The 15,985-nt window shown below is 44.6% G+C and overlaps 1 protein-coding gene across 9 annotated transcripts in view; it reads left to right on the forward strand.

Annotated features, from left to right (window-relative positions):
* SIPA1L2 (signal induced proliferation associated 1 like 2) overlaps positions 1 to 15,985 on the forward strand; it is a 216,297-nt gene that overhangs the window by 55,278 nt on the left and 145,034 nt on the right. For 3 of the 9 annotated variants that reach the window (XM_027595915.2, XM_027595910.2, XM_027595911.2), the window contains one exon: positions 14,000 to 14,073. The exons of the other annotated variants lie outside the window; for them this stretch is intronic. The gene's annotated coding sequence lies outside the window, so the exon portion shown is untranslated. The remainder of the gene's footprint in view (positions 1 to 13,999; positions 14,074 to 15,985) is intronic. 9 annotated transcript variants of the gene reach the window in all.

The raw sequence follows: 15,985 nt of genomic DNA on the forward strand, positions 1-15,985 counted from the left end.
CCTGACTTGGCCTAAAAGCCTTTGTTGTTCTACACCCTTCGTTACCCATCTGAATCACCCAGCAAGCTTTTAAAAATACCAATGCCTGATTTCTAAAACTGATACTTAGAAACTGAATTGCGACTGAATTTCCAATGTCTGTGTGTTTTTTTTTTTTTAAACTTCCCCAGCTGATTCTGATAGGCAGGGGAGGTGGAAAACTCAGCATTAGTGTGGGGGAGACCCGGAAGGGCCATATTCCATCCTTACTGTAATGTCATTATCACCGTCAGTCGTGTCTGTTTCAGCGATGAATGGAATCTCTTGGAAGTGGCTGTGAGTGCTGTAGAATCTAGAATCATGTAGAATCAGTGCCCTCTTGCCCCCGCCCGTCCCTCTCTCATCCAGGCTGGAATGGCTCAGTGGGTCCCAGGTGTTCAGACGAGGTCAGGAACCCAGAGGGATCCACGGAGGGGGTGACCGCGGGGGCTTAGGTGCCGCCTGTGAATATGTTTGGTGTTCTTTGCCATTCCTTTGTCTATTGTTTGGCAGTTGAGTATGGAGGAATTATTCCTCGGTGTGATCTGCCTGCCGAACCATACTATTTTTAGGCACTAACCCACACAATAGGTTTATAAAAAGGCTATTGAACCTTTTGAGGCTCTGCTGGATTTGGTCTGACAAGGGCTGAGTTACAAGTAGGCTCTCCCGCCTCACAGTTCAGGCATGTAGGATTTTTTTGTTTTTTCTTTATAAAGAGTCTGAATAGCCTAAAAATACAGAGGTTTGGCGGTCTGTCAGGTGATGCTCTCCTCCAGTGTCCCAGCTCTCCAGACACATCACTTTGCAGGTGTTGGTTAGATTGCTGATTTTTATTTGTTCTTCTTTTCCTTTTAACGTGCGCCAAAACGTGCATAGTTTGTAGTGCTAGGGGAAAAATGACACGTGAAGCATTTTCTTATTCTTGAATCTCTGCTCTCTGTCTAAAAAGATGCGTTTTTCTCCATTGGGGAGATCTGCTTGTCCGGCTCTGCTTATCAAATGATATTAAACAGATAAAACTAGTACTAAATATTAGTTTAAACATGTTTTTAAAATGACCATCAGAACTTGCTGGGTTCTAATCCATTGTCAGAAATATGCATTACTCCATTAGGAGGCAGAAACATGAGTTTCCTAGTAGTTTGTAATGGAAAAACAATCTCTTGTTGTAAAATAATGTGATGCCCTTAAAGTGTCCACATAATAGATTGGACATTATTTATGATTCTTTTCTTCCTTTATTGCATCCCCTGCCATTAAAATGCCCTAATAGGCAGTGAATTAGAATCACTGCTGTATAGCTTTGACTTTAATTTAGAGTACACATCTTCGTAAAGACCATACCCAAACTAATTCACAATGAGGCACTTAGCCAAGTAAAGATTTTCTTTGGCAGTGCTTAGTGAGGGGATAGACTCTGAGCTATCTTGGATGACTTTTAGGATTGATACTGACGATTTTTTAACTCCTTCTTTATGCTGGTTACAAACTTATGATTCCTCTTACTCTTGCAATCTGTGTCACTCTATAGGGTGGGCCTGGCTGGTCTTGTCAAAAGGAACATTTTGATTTTCTCAGGTACATTTGGACATTTTTTCCCCTTTTCTTCTCTTCGTTATCTCTCTCTGGGTCCCATGCCCTCCAAACCCCCGTGGGGATTTGTTGCTGACCTGGGGAGCTCATCCGTGTTCATGCCATAGTTCTTCTCTTCGGGTGTCAGAGGGGAGCTGGAAGAGTGGGGACACTCTGGGTGCTTGGCTCTCTGGCCTCCCCTTTACCTCCAGCCCTGAAGGCGTCTGTAATTTCCAAACATGCATATCAAGAGCAACCAGAGGTCTCTGTCAAACTATCCGTTCCTAGCCCACTCCACATGCTGCCCTGTGTCCCCTTCTGCCCTGCCCCCGGACTTTGATTCAGTAGGTTAAGGTGAAGGCTAGTAAATGGAATTTTCATCAAGATCATTCTAATGCAGTCGTCTGCATGGCCCGTTGAATGTTTGGGGACCACCTGTGTAGTTCCAAGCCTCACTCTACCGATGAGACATTCAAAGCCCAGCAAATGATGAGGAACTTCACCAGGGTCACACTGGCAGACATGCCAGTCCAACACAGAAGACAGGGATTCTTTACCTTTGTACGGTGAATGTAGATGGGGCAGAAATGACTGGAAAGTTCACGGGGCTATATACCCTGGACACACGTTAGTTCTCTATTTCGTATTATTGGAGACTCTGTGTGTTGTGTCTCTGTGACAGAGAGGAACATAGGATGAATCGGTGATCTGTGTACTTAACCTAATCTAGGACCAGAGTCAAAGATAATGAGTATGAGATCCAGTTTGAATTCTTGTACATTGAAAGAATTGTTAGTGTATTATTTTACCATTGTTTTGGCCTCATGTTTGTGTTGAGTGGATGTTCCGGTTAGCTTTGCCTGCTGATAATAATATAAGCAAGCTTCCTTGGACGCAGCAGGTACATAACAGGAGCTATTCAGAGTCTGGCAAGGAAATGCCTAAAACATACAGTCCTTATTCTGATCACATGGTGACAGACGCATATTTGCACATCCATTTAAAATAAACAAAGCTGACTTCTTAAAATTTATATGAAGCCTTGTTCTCTTTTCCACTGACAGACAATTATTTGGAGTTGGGAAGATAATCTGTGGGGATAGGAGGTCATTGATGGCATTTATCACAAAGGTCCAGGAATTCATTTTATCTGCTGACTTTATCTTATTGACATGGGGATTGTGATCTACCTCCCAGGGAACTGGTCCACGTAGGGATGTAGGGAATGACTTTTATACATGTGCACAAACGTGTAATGATCATGATGTGTTTGTCTGACAGGTGGTAGGTACTTAATAAATATTTGATGAATGAAAGTAATGCTTCAGAAAAGACTTTTTTTTTTTATATCTATCAAAATTCTAGCTCAGGATACTGCAGTTTTCTTATTTACTTTTTTTCCTTCTCATAAATATCTGGGCTCTACTAGCATCCAGGATCTTTAATGGAATAATTTACATTTCTTATATCCCACCTTTTTATTTCGGTGTTTTTCCAGTAATGGTACCTCTCATGATTCTGTTTCCTTTGAGGAAATTATATCCACTTAGAAGCTTCCATTTTCTGGCTGGTTTTAGAACTTAACACCAACACAGCCTGGGTCTGAGGCCTGCTTTGGGAGAAGCTTTGCATCAAGATCCCGGGCCTCATCAGTGGCCTCCTGAAGGCTGGAGGCCCCACCCTGCCCCTGGCCTGGGCCTTCCTCCCACTCAGTGCTGCCCCTCCTGCTCTCATCTGCCAGAGGCACAGATAGTGGAAGCTGGAGGTTCTTCCTGCTGATCACGTTGACCAGGAAGCAGTGACGTCCTCTCCATGAGGACTGAGCCATCCCTGGAAAACCTTCCCATTTCTGAGGGATTATGCCCTTTTAACGGGACTCGTGAGTACTCCCTAGCCCAATAGGCAGAAGATCTGAAAAAGAAGACTCCAGATTCAATTTTGTATTTCCAAGGGTTTTCTTAAAAGGCCACTGGGGTACAGGATTGACAGGGAAGATCCACTTCTTTCAAATGTTATTGTTTGGTTATAAATTACTAATGATCAGATAACTGATGTCTTATTAATTGCCCAGTTCGGGGATGTGATTTGGGGTCCGGGGTGGTCAAGTGATTCCATCCGAACAGTTTTGCGGGAGAGCGACATGGGATTGCTGGCTGCCGCGAGGCCCCGAGCATCCCAAGAACCCTTATTTTTAAACTCAAAACTAAGTTTCTTTGTTGGCAACACAGGGATCATTCTGTTCTGAGCTAATTCTTCTGTGGGCCCTGAAAGGCCAACGGTTCTGCGTAAAGTGGAGATAAAGGGGTGGACGGGGATTAAAAATCATGAATGAATTAGGGGGAATCAACAGGAAGGAAATTTGTTTCTAGATGGATTTGCTGACATGTAGGTATTACCCCCCCTGGATCACAGAACTTTTATTCCCCTGGTAAACAGATAGAGTCAACTTATACCTGATTCAAATTAGCCTCCTATAGAAGCATCGCAGCTGACTCCAACAATTGAGCTATTTCCTGATTTAAAGGAGTAGACAGAGATCTTCACTTACTGATAAATTGAGGATATTTATATTTGTATCCAAAGGCTTCTTTGCTTTGGAGGGGTATCCCTGTCAAAAGTAATATGTGTCCTGGGGCGCCTGGGTGGCTCAGTCGTTAAGCGTCTGCCTTCAGCTCAGGTCATGATCCCAGGGTCGTGGTATCGAGCCCCACATCGGGCTCCCTGCTCAGCGGGAAGCCTGCTTCTCCCTCTCCCACTCCCCCTGCTTGTGTTCCTGCTCTCACTCTCTCTCTCTCTCTCTCTCTGTCAAATACATAAAAAAATCTTAAAAAAAATAAAAGTAATATGTGCCCTGTGTATAATATCTGGATAGAAAGAAGGAAATAAAATCACCCCAAGTACCAAACCCAAAGATGAAAACTGATAATATCATCTTTTTTTTTATGAATTAAGTGTGTCTATGTATCCATGTGTGGTTGTATTGTGTAGTTGTGAAGATCCTATGTATATATTTTAATATATGTGGATATATTATATTTAATTATAGATATTTATATATTAAAGCATTATGTATATATTGAAGCATTCTACCATTGCACATCTCATTACGTCATGGTCTTTATAAACAGTGTTTTTATGCCAGAACATTTAATGTATTTATTTTACTGAAGCTGGCACACTTCTTCTCAAGAACACAGACCTAGGGGCGCCTGGGTGGCTCATTCGGTTAAATGTCTGCCTTCGGCTCAGATCATGATTCCCAGGGTCCTGGGATCAAGCCCCGAATCAGCTCCCTGCTCATCGGGGAGCCTGCTTCTCTCTCTCTCTCCCTCTGCTTCTCCCCCTGCTTGGATGAACACACACTCTCTCTTGCTCACTCTCTCTCAAATAAATACAATAAAGTCTTAAAAAAAAAAAGAACACAGACCTGGGCAAAAAGGGGTTATACTTTTCACCCGTGTAGTTCCCAGGCTTGGTGCCCTGGGTACATGGTACCTGTTAGATCTAACTGGAGCCGATTGAGTTTATATCGTTATTTGCCCATATTAAAAGCATCCCTCCTGTATGAAGATGTGGACGAAAGAATTGATTACACGAGACGCTGGGGCCCAGTGATAGAGCTCTGCATAATGAAAATAATTTACTCAGCCTGGCTGATTTCTGGCACAATCCCTGCTTTCCCGTTGGCAGGCAGGAGGGCTGGTGTCTGAGGTTGCTTGGGCAAATTCAGACCCTCCCCTACTTCACATCCTTGAGACCACCCACCCCACCCACCAGTGGGATGAGGACTCTAAAGTGTGAAATTAACACATCAAGTGAATTTATATCAGGGTAGCCTTGGGCTGGTTTTTGCAAATTAAATTTGAAGAAATTAGCCTCAGCCCTGCCAAGGCAGCATTAACTTACTACTGGTGAAGCCAAGCTCTTTCTGTGGCATTTCTACACTGAGAGAGGAGTTCAGTTGTACACCAGGACAGTGAGTCTTGCTGAGTAAATTGTGGTCTGTTTGGTTAAACAAAACAAAACAAAACAAAAATGCAGACAAACACAAAACAAACAAACAAACAAACACAAAACAACTGTTGACCAGAAGTGATGCTCCTCAATAAAACATGATTCATGTAGTGTAGAGAGGTTTGAAGAAAACATGCATGAATACGTGGGATAGTGCATCACTGAGCAGAAAGGCCAGCCAACTCTTCTAAAAGACTTTTGTGGGTGATATTCATTATTTGGCATTCAGAAAAAAAATTTTTTTTCATCACGCTGAGATGGGGTCCATCTCTCAGACCTATAATCACATTAACCAAGCTCACTAACCAGAGTATGTAACACGAGTGTCCACTTAGTAATTTATAGAAATAAATACAGTCATGGGGACGTCTTCTCGGTCCCCACATTCTCTGCCTCAAGGTAGGCAGAGATCTGGAGGTTGCTTGGGACACTTGCAGTGGGAACAGGGGAGACTGAGGAACGAACAGTCACTGGATTCAGGCAAGGATGTCATGAGAGAATATTCCTTGTCTAATGGCTGAAGTGCCTTCTCTGGATGCCAACATTTGCTCCGGATTCTCCTTTTTCCACATTCCAAATGGCTGACCCAAACTCCGTTTTCAAATTCTATTTTGCCATTAATTAGGGTACATACAGTCAGATCTTACAGGCCTTGGGGCTTCTCGCTCTTTAAAGTTTAAATCGCAGAGGGAGATCTTTCCTTCTTTCTCAGCTCTCCAGGGAAGTTCTCCTGTACAAGATGAAAGCCTACGGCAACTGACTTTCCAGGTAGGGTTCTGTTTGAACAATGCCATTAGGGCTTGTCGCTTTTTCCAGTAAGGCTGTTCCTTTGTTTTGGCTTGCTCTCCATCCCAACATTGCTTTGTTGATATGGGTATAATACTTTATATAAAAATATTCCACCTGAACATTTTAAATGTATGACTTACGTATTGACAGGTCACGTCACAATGTCTTGCTGGTACAGGGTGTTTGGCACTATTCTGTTCTGCGCCGACTTGCAATACTGCATTTAGCTGACTTTTTTGTTTTGTTTTGTTTTTGTTTTTGTTTTTGTATCTTCACTGAACCTGGTACCTTGTTGGGCAGGGTGAGAGAATACAAAATTGAGTAGAGTTCTCTGATTTCTAGGTTCTTAGTCTAATGGAAGAGACAAGCATGTAGATAAGTAATGGTAGGGGTGCCCGGGTGGCTCAGTCAGTTAGGCGTCTGCCTTTGGCTCAGGTCATGATCCCGGGGTCCTGGGATCGAGCCCCGCATCGGGCTCCCTGCTCAGCGGGGAGTCTGCTTCTCCCTCTGCTTCTGCCCCTCCCACCCACTCGTGCTCTCTCTCTCTCTCCACCCCCCCTCTCAAGTAAATAAATAAATAAAATCTTTAAAAAAAAAAAAAGGAAAGATAAGTAATGGTAATATTGGGTCCCGTCTGCCAGAACACAAGAGAGGGAGTAAGCATTACGTCTTCTCCGAGGCAGTGAGAACACAGTGAAAACACAGTAGCTGGAGAAAAAATGTTCACGGGGACGATCCAGAAGTTTATAGTGCCTTGGAGTCTTGGTTAACAGGAGGCCAGTGTCAGGGAATGGAAAGACTGGTTGAAGTCACCCTTTGATAGGACCCGGTGTTCTGTGGGGCTGGGAGAGAAAATGGCATGTGTATGAAGAATCGTGTAGCCCCTTGACCAGAATCCAACCCCTGCTCCAGCTGCCCGTGGCTTCCAGGTGAATAGCTCCCTCCACTCTTCGAGCCCCTTGTGTCCCCATTTAATGGGGAGACTGGCAACCAGATCGTTGGGTGCCTTACGTCATGAGGAATGCCTTCCTCATGGAACAGGCATTTGGTGTGTTATGCCCTCCCATTCATCCTGATTGCGGGAGATGGAAACGAGACCAGGTCCACAAATTTCTCCACCATCACCTACCGTGGATTTGACAGACACTATGCTAAGCCAGCCTCCCAACGCCTTCCATCCCACTCTGTTACTGAGCTACCCTCTTTAGCATTTGTTAATCTTCTTTGGCTGATGTAGCACTGGTGAAAATTTACCTTGGCTGGGTGTAGGATTTTCTCTCCATTCTTGCTTGACTGCTGCCTCAGGGCCGTGATAAGTGTTGATTTGTGTCTCTTTTGGTCTTTCCAATTTCTTCCTCTATGCCTCTATTGAGATTTTGGTGTCTGGGTCTAAAACACTGAGTGAAATGAACCCCCGCCTTTTTTTTTTTAAGTGTGTAGTTTAACTTTTTCTGGGTAAATCATCTTACCAGCTTTCTTGCAGACTTAGTCTGACCCTGATATTCATTACCTTGGAGGCCTTCGGTTTGTTTTTGTGTTTGTGGAACAAAGGATAGATAAGATGCTCCTTTTACAATAAGATGCTCCTTTTACAATAAGATGCTCCTTTTACAATAAGATGCTCCTTTTACAAAGCAAAAGTTCAGTGTTTCTCAAGTGCCATTGAAAATGGCTCCTGATGATACAGAATTTCTTCTGACTTTATCTTGTTTCTGTCCCTTAGTTTCTCCCGGTCTGCAAACTTACCTGTCTGGTTTCACGTGCCCCCAAGAGCTGTCTGTTTGTAGGATTCCAACCCCTCCAGGGTCTGCAGCATTAGAACACGCTTCCAGAATCGATTTTTGTCTTTGTGTGTGTGTGTGTTCAACCTCACATGGCACTGCCTTGTCACTGAAGGGAGGGAAGAAAAGAAGTTTGGGAGTTCGGTCTTTTAAAAACATCAATGCGAGGAATTATTTGGGTCTCTTGGCTTAAGCAACAGCAGTAACACCACCACCACCACCAAAAAGCCTGGGGCTCCATGAGATACTGTAGAAGTTTGGGGGTCTTGGAGGGCCTAGGGCTGCCGACAAAACCCTGATGACAGAGGCTCAATCGAGTTCACTTTATTCCTCTGTTAGTTTTCAGAACAGGCAGGGATAGCCGCTTTAGGACAGTCCACACATTGAACTCTTGAACAGCCCAGTGGATCCTGAATTCTTGTGGCGGACATTTCAGACTGCGGACACTCTTGCTATCTTTGGCTGGAATGTCGTCTCTGAGGAATCCTGTTGTTAGCTGTTCAGGGCTCACCAAGTTGAGGTGATCCTTGAGCTGTTGACAGTCCTCTGGGTTAACTCTGGCTTCTCTCTACTTCACAGTGCTCTTCCAGGACATTCTAGCAGGATCCAGGTTGCTAGGGAAGCAACTTTTCAGTGAATACCCTTGTGAGTTACCACCCTTGTGATGAATGGCTTTTTTCCCCCCCATCCCGCCCCATACTTTTCTATAACGGGGAATTCCCAGAATGGTTTTGTTTAGAAATTTTTTTTTGTGCTTTCTGGACTGACTGTATACAGAGTCCGCTCTTTCCTGCTGCTGCGTCCTTTTCATCTGTTCATTTATCTGGGATTTCCAAAGACTGAGTGGGCTAGTTGGGTCTTTTTTGAATCTGCTGGTTTTTCTGTGAAGCTGATGTCATAGTCTAGACCTTTATCCTTACATATGCAAATTATTAGATTACATTTAGCAGTTGGGGGCTTTGTCACTGCCCCCGGTTGGACTTGGTGAGAGCCGGTGTATGGCAGAGTAATTTTAGGTTCTGCGGTCTGTGGCATTTGGGTAGAGCACGTCTTTGGGAGTCCTGATGAGAAGGAGACCTGCCCTTGCTAGCCTACCTGGAGCCGTTACAGGTCCGAGTGGGATTCTGCTGCTCCGGGGTAGTGCAGGCTAGGCAAAGCATGTCATTGTGGGTCAGCTTGGCTGCACTTTACTCCACAGATACCTGGTTTCCCACTCTGGCCGAAATTCCCTTGGAGATAAATTGTTAAGTCCGAAAGACTTTTCTGTTTAATTTCGGGTACGGGGCTTTATACCACTGCAAGATAAATGTGTCCCGCTGAGTGATTTCACTTGTTTGATATGAGTGTGGCTTGTTTTCTCAGCACTGCTGAGATTAGTGAGGTGATGTAAAGCCTAGAAACTTTTCAGATGTTTGTGTTGTATCTGATTTTAAAGTAAAAGCCTCTGGCCAGTGTGGGCTAATTAAGGTACATAAATGTGTAAACTCAATTTCTAGTTTAACTTACTTGCTTTTATTCCATAGGCAGTAGTTATAAGGAAGCAGGCCGCCTACTTAGTGGAGAGAAAGCAGGGACGTTTGAGTTTTGCTAATCACAGACATGAGTGAGCATGCGGGGTGCAGAGCCTCTCACTCAGATGCTCATTGTTGGGAATTATTTCCTTATTGTTATTTTAATAAAAATAATTGAACCCTCTTTCAGCCTGTTGGATAAAATTAAACTGACAAACTCTGTGGAATGCCTGGGAACAATATTCAGTTTGCCGGCGACAGCTGCAGGGCCAGGGGTGCCCACAGCAAACATGGGCTAGATGCAGATCACATTTCTAGAAGGAAAACTTCCCCAACGTGTGTCATAGCATCGAGATGTATGTGCATGACACAGACAGTGTGCTCTGGTTAACCTGAGTAATGGTTTCATTCTTCATTAGACCTGCGTTCTTGCAAAGGCAAACCGAAGGGAAATCTACACCATATTTTGATAAAGAGAAAGGGGGCTATTTTTAGGGAAGCGTGGCGGGAAAGAGATTTCCTATTTAAGGTTTGGGTATTCCAGAGGTTGGATTAGAGTAAGTTTGTTAAAAATAGAACTTTAAGCGTAAATATTTTATTTCCTAATATGATACTATTATTTTAGCACAGCTGTGTCCCCGTCTCTTTTCCTGAGTGAGCCCCTCTCCTCTGGGTTGTGGACATCTTCTCCCCCAAGACAGTGTTGCTACTGATGTGCTCTGTCTCAAATCTGACTCCTACATCTTTGCTACTTCTCGTTTCCTCTCATGGCTACACTGAAATAATTGTAGCACTTGTTAACATAGATCTCTCAGGGGCACAGACAAGACATCAAGACAGAACTTCAGGATGTGTCCATTCTGGTCTTTAATAGTGACTGTGTTGGAAAAATAAATATTTTCTTAGAGGTGAAATTGAAAGCAATGCTGTGGGAGGGTTTGTATGTCCATTTTGCCTCCTACTTGGGTAGATGATAAGCGTCCTGAAGTCAGGGCTCACGCATTATGTATCTTTCCTCATGCACCATGCGCCTTGCCAAGAAGTAAATGCTTAGTGGGTGCTTGAAGGAAAGAATGAACACGGGTTACCAGAAGGGGGATTTCGTGGATGCTTTGTTGTTGCTTTGTTGTTAATCAGAAAATTTTGATTGATCACTCCCTGGTGGCTCCAGCTCCTTAGTGAATATACATGTGTATTCATACTCTAGGGATTTATATTCTGATGGTGAACACAGGAAATACTCACAAATTACAGAAAAGGTCTATTTTTAAAATGAATTTGAAAGTAGAAGGAGACTGAGACATATATTTTATTAAGGGGAGGAAAATGTTCAGTAGAGGCCCAGAGGGGAAGGAGGACAGCAGATCCTTGAACAACACAGGTTTGAACTGCAAGGATCCACTTATATGCGGTATTTTTTTATATATACAGTTCTGGAAGTATATTTTCCTTATAATTTTCTTCATAACATTTTCTTTTCTCCAGCTTACTCTATTGTAAGAATACTGTGTAGAATACATACGACATATAAAACATAGGACCGTGCATGTTATTAGTAAGGCTTCTGGTCAACGGTAGACTATTAGCAGGTAAGTTTTTGGGGAGTCAGATGTTACACGTGGATTTTCGACTGTGTGGGGTTTGGCACCCGTAATCCCCAGTGTTGTTCAGGGTTTAGCTGTATAATACAGTAGGTGGTAGAGCCGCTTCTCTGTCAAAATCCCAGGCGGGCTGCTTCTCCTTGCTGTCTGGCCACCTCCCACGAGTAGCTGGACCTGGGACAGTGGTCCACATGGTTGCGTCCATGTGAGTGCGTGACGCACAGGAATCTTTTATTTTATTTTATTTTATTTTATTTATTTATGTGACAGAGAGAGAGACAGGGAAAGGGAACACAAGCAGGGGAAGTATGAGGGGGAGAAGCAGCCTTCCCACGGAGCAGGGAGCCCAGTGCGGGACTCGATCTCAGGACCCTGGGATCATGACCTGAGCCGAAGGCAGATGTTTAAACCGACTGAGCCACCCAGGCGCCCAACGCACAGGAATCTGCTTTCATCCCGCTGGTCCTGACTCTTCCCTTCTTCGTTCTCCCCTTTTCTTTCCTAATGCCATATCTGCCATGATGATCCACTCACTTATGCATTCTTTTATTCAACAAATCCTCATTACTTACCTGTTCTGAGTCAGACACCAATTCCGTAAGTTAGCAAGAGCCACCCATCTCACCGCTCCAACTCTGGTCCTCAAGAGGTCAAGAAAGACATGATGCTGTGTGAGTGCCATATATAAACATATTGTTATCAATACTTATCAAAGCTCACATTTTATCACTGCTCACTCTTTGTTGGGCACTGAGCTAAATACAGTATTTATGTAAATACTGTAAATTGATCTAAAAACAATATAAATTGACTTCATCTAACTTAAACCTGTCTCTGACTTCAAAAGCTGTTGTTTTCAAGATAAAGTTAAAATTCCCCTGCCTGGCTTTTTAAGGCTCAACACTTCAGCTAAATAACTAGTCTTTCTGGCTTTCGCTTTTAATGTTCATGATGAATCATTTGCTCCCACCACACCCACTTATCCATCAGCCTCCGCGGGCTCTGCACAGCCTGGGGCGCGCTGTCCTTTTCTCTCTTTGAAGATGGAGGGGAACCATTCTTTGAGGCCCTGCTCACATCTCACCCCCTCCCACTGGGACCTCTTTCCTCCTGGTGAATCCCTAAAGCTCTTGCAGTGAGTACTCCTTGTTTATGGGTTTTGGCATCCCGCCTTTGGTTTGCAGTTACTTTCCACGTGCTCACAGCGCATCTTCAGTTAGTTTGCTTCCGCTCCCCCCTCCCCCACCCTGTGCAGCAGGGAGCAGTAAATCTGCTTGGCACCCACACACCCTGGGCTCCTTCCAGTCCTTAGATGTGAAAGTTGTCGGGGACCTTCAGTTAGCGTGGTGTTGCGGATCGAACCTTTTCATCTTTGAGTTGGAGAGAGAACTGGATCTGGGTTGTAGAATAAAAACAGAACTTGGACGCCTGGGTGGCTTAATCAGTGAAGTGTCTGCCTTCGGCTCAGGTCATGATCCCGGAGTCCCAGGATGGAGTCCCGCATTGGGCTGCCTGCTCAGCGGGAGCCTACTTCTCCCTCTGACCCTCCCTTGTCTCATTCTCTCTCTCTCTCTCTCTCTCTCTCTCTCAAATAAATAAATAAATAAATCTAAAACAAAAACAAAAACAAAAACAGAACTTCTTCTGGGGGAAAACGAGAGAAGGCAATGGTTTTGTGTTTGCGCTTTTGGAGTACCCAAATCCTAGACACAGGCCCCACATTATCTCACTTCACCTTCCTGCCGATTCTACCAGTTGCTGTATAATCCCACTTCTTTTATCATCCCGGTGCAGATGAGGAAGCAGCTCAGGGATGCGTGCAGGTTTGTCCAAGGCCACCAGCTGGGAAGTCCAGGGGTTCTCGTTCACGCTTGCTTTTCCCTGAAGTCCTTGCTGTTCCCACTCATCTTGCCTGTCTCCCAATGCACGGTGTTTTGCTTAGTTCTCCTACTGCACTCAGTACTTTATTTTTGTTTATTTATTTTTAAAGGTTTTATTTATTTGAGATAGAGCAAGAGAGAGAGAGAGCACAAGCGGGGGGAGCGGCAGGCAGAGGGAGAAGCAGGCTCCCCGCTGAGCCAGGAGCCGGTTGTGGGACTCTATCCCGAGACCCTGGGATCATGATCTGAGCCAAAGGCAGACGCTTAACCCACTGAGCCTCATAGACGACCCTGCACTCAGTCCTTTAAACTGATACCTAAGAAACGGATTTGGCAGTACCTCTCCCACCTTGCCTTTTTTTCCCCTATTTAAACTTGCAGCAATTCATATTTGTGTTTAATTTGAAACACTTTGAAAGCAGTTTTTTTCGTTAGTGTTTGTCTGCGTGAACGCATGCACTTGTCCCGGTTTCTTACCTCATCTCCTGTGGTGGCGAGGGCTTCGCCTGCCCAGGGCTGCGCTGTCAGCATCATGAAGCCCATCCCGGGGTTGCTTGTCGTGACGTGGGGCCATCGGAGCCCCGGCTGCTCCCACGGCTTCTGATTGTAGCAATGCAACATCCGCCACAATTACTAATGCTGAGAAAGGCAGAATCAGCTGTTTTCCCCAAATGTTTTTCTGATTCATGTTTAACTGCCTTTCTGCTTGAAAATGCTGCTGCCGTCAGGATTTTTTCTCTTGCCTAAATGAAGGTGCTGCACAGACAGTTGTGATTGGCAGTCCTGTCTGCATAAGTTAAAGCCTGCCTCGTGTTGTCATTTCTTTACAGGTTTGAGAATCTAGAAGGTAAAGATACCAAAAGAATGGCGTAGTAATGAAGTCTGACTTGTGGTGGATGGCTGGGTAAGAACGTTCATATTTAAATTCTGAGAGATGTAAATATTTGACTTGATACAATGTGACCATACATTCTTCGCCACCGATTATTTAAACCTTCTGTTGAGCTCTCAGACAGATGGTCTTTTGAGTAATGAACTCCTTTGAATACAGCGAGATGCCATGTGGTAAACTGATGAAGTGGCATTATTAATAAATATTTTAAGCAACAACAACAAAAAAAAGCCCCAAAGTGCGAGTGGGTAGCTGCAGATTAGAAAAATCTAAACTCCATCTTCCAGAGGGCTAGGAGTATAATGCCTTTCCAGGCATTTTCAGCGGCTCTTCTCCATTTCTGCAGAGTAGTGGCCAAAAAGGGGATCACTGACATGGTTACCGTTATCAAACCGAATTTACCAAGACTCTCTCTGCCTGTGTGTGGCCGGGCTTCAGGGTGATGGAGAGCACTCCTCCCTCCTTGCTGGTCATTGTCTCTGAGGCAGTGCTAATGCAGTGAGTTAGGGATGTATAGAAACAAGATAAAAATGGTCAAAAATCGTCAAAAATGGCCTGGGTGGCTCAGTCGGTTAAGCGTCCGACTCTTGATTTCGGCTCAAGTCACGATCTCGGGGTCGTGAGATGGAGCCCCGCATAGGCTATGCACTCCTTGGGAAGTCTGCTTGGGATTCTGTCCACCCCCTTTGCTCAAGTTCTCTTGCCTTCTTTCTCCAAAATAAATAAATAAAACCTTAAAACCAAAAAAGAAGAGAAATAATATTGACCATTATTTTTGTATGTTTCACCTTGAAATGTAAATTGGATCAGCAGATTTTCAGTTAAAAAAAAAAGGCTGAGTTTTTCCTGCTGTATTTGTGCCTCAAGCCCCTTCCTTTAATGCCCTCCCCCCCCCAGAATTTTAGGCACATTAGCAGTACCTCACTGATTTGTAATCAGGAGGAGAAAAGTATCCCACTTAAGTGAACTTTCCAGATCTTGGACATTATCGTCAAAGACTGTGCCCACCTTCATCACCTAGCGTAGATGTTTGACGATGTCTGAGACCTCTCACACCCAGCCGGCTTCCTCAGTCGTTCTCAGTAACCCTCCCTATGAACTGCTTACACTCAGACGTGGTCCACTTTATTTTTTTTTATTTTTATTTTTTAAAGATTTTATTTATTTATTTGAGAGAGAGAATGAGATAAGAGAGAGAGCACGAGAGGGGAGAGGGTCAGAGGGAGAAGCAGACTCCCCGCTGAGCAGGGAGCCCCATGCGGGACTCGATCCCGGGACTCCAGGATCATGACCTGAGCCGAAGGCAGTCGCTTAACCAGCTGAGCCACCCAGGCGCCCCTGTGGTCCACTTTAATTCTAGATACTTTTCCACAGACGCGAGGAGTTTGCTTTCAAAACTCACCATTCGGGAAGAATGAGAAAAAGGCCCTAGCAAGAGTGAAACACCGGTTAAAGAGGATGGCGCTGTGAGACTGGAAATATCTGTAGTGGAGCCTTCAGAGAAGGAGGGGGCATCAAGGGGGTGCCCCCGGTCGGCTGGGAGGGGGGGAGTCGTGAGATGTGTGAGGCAGCAGGGGGAGGATTTTACTGGCTGCTCTTGACCTGTGTGCCTGGGTGACTGGGGCTATGGTTATAGCCGTCTTGGGGCAGAGACCACGTGCTGTGGGGAGGGAAGGGTGCTGGTCGTGCAGGCCCAGTCGACATCCAGCTCAGAAAATCCCCCCATTTCCATTTGGCCTGCAAGTCCTGGCCAGTGATCGAAAACTCCTGTTTCCCATATTCTTTCTTGAAGAATCGCCCTTGGTTTTATTCAAACATGTTCAAAATCTACTGTTTGCTCTCTCTGGCCATAAATTGGCCCCTTGTTATCTGCAGAGGTGCATGCTCCTTGATATGGCAGACATGTCTTTCGACTTCTCCAGCT

The sequence above is a fragment of the Zalophus californianus genome, chromosome 15 (genome assembly GCF_009762305.2).
Source record: "Zalophus californianus isolate mZalCal1 chromosome 15, mZalCal1.pri.v2, whole genome shotgun sequence".
Lineage (NCBI taxonomy): Eukaryota > Metazoa > Chordata > Mammalia > Carnivora > Otariidae > Zalophus > Zalophus californianus.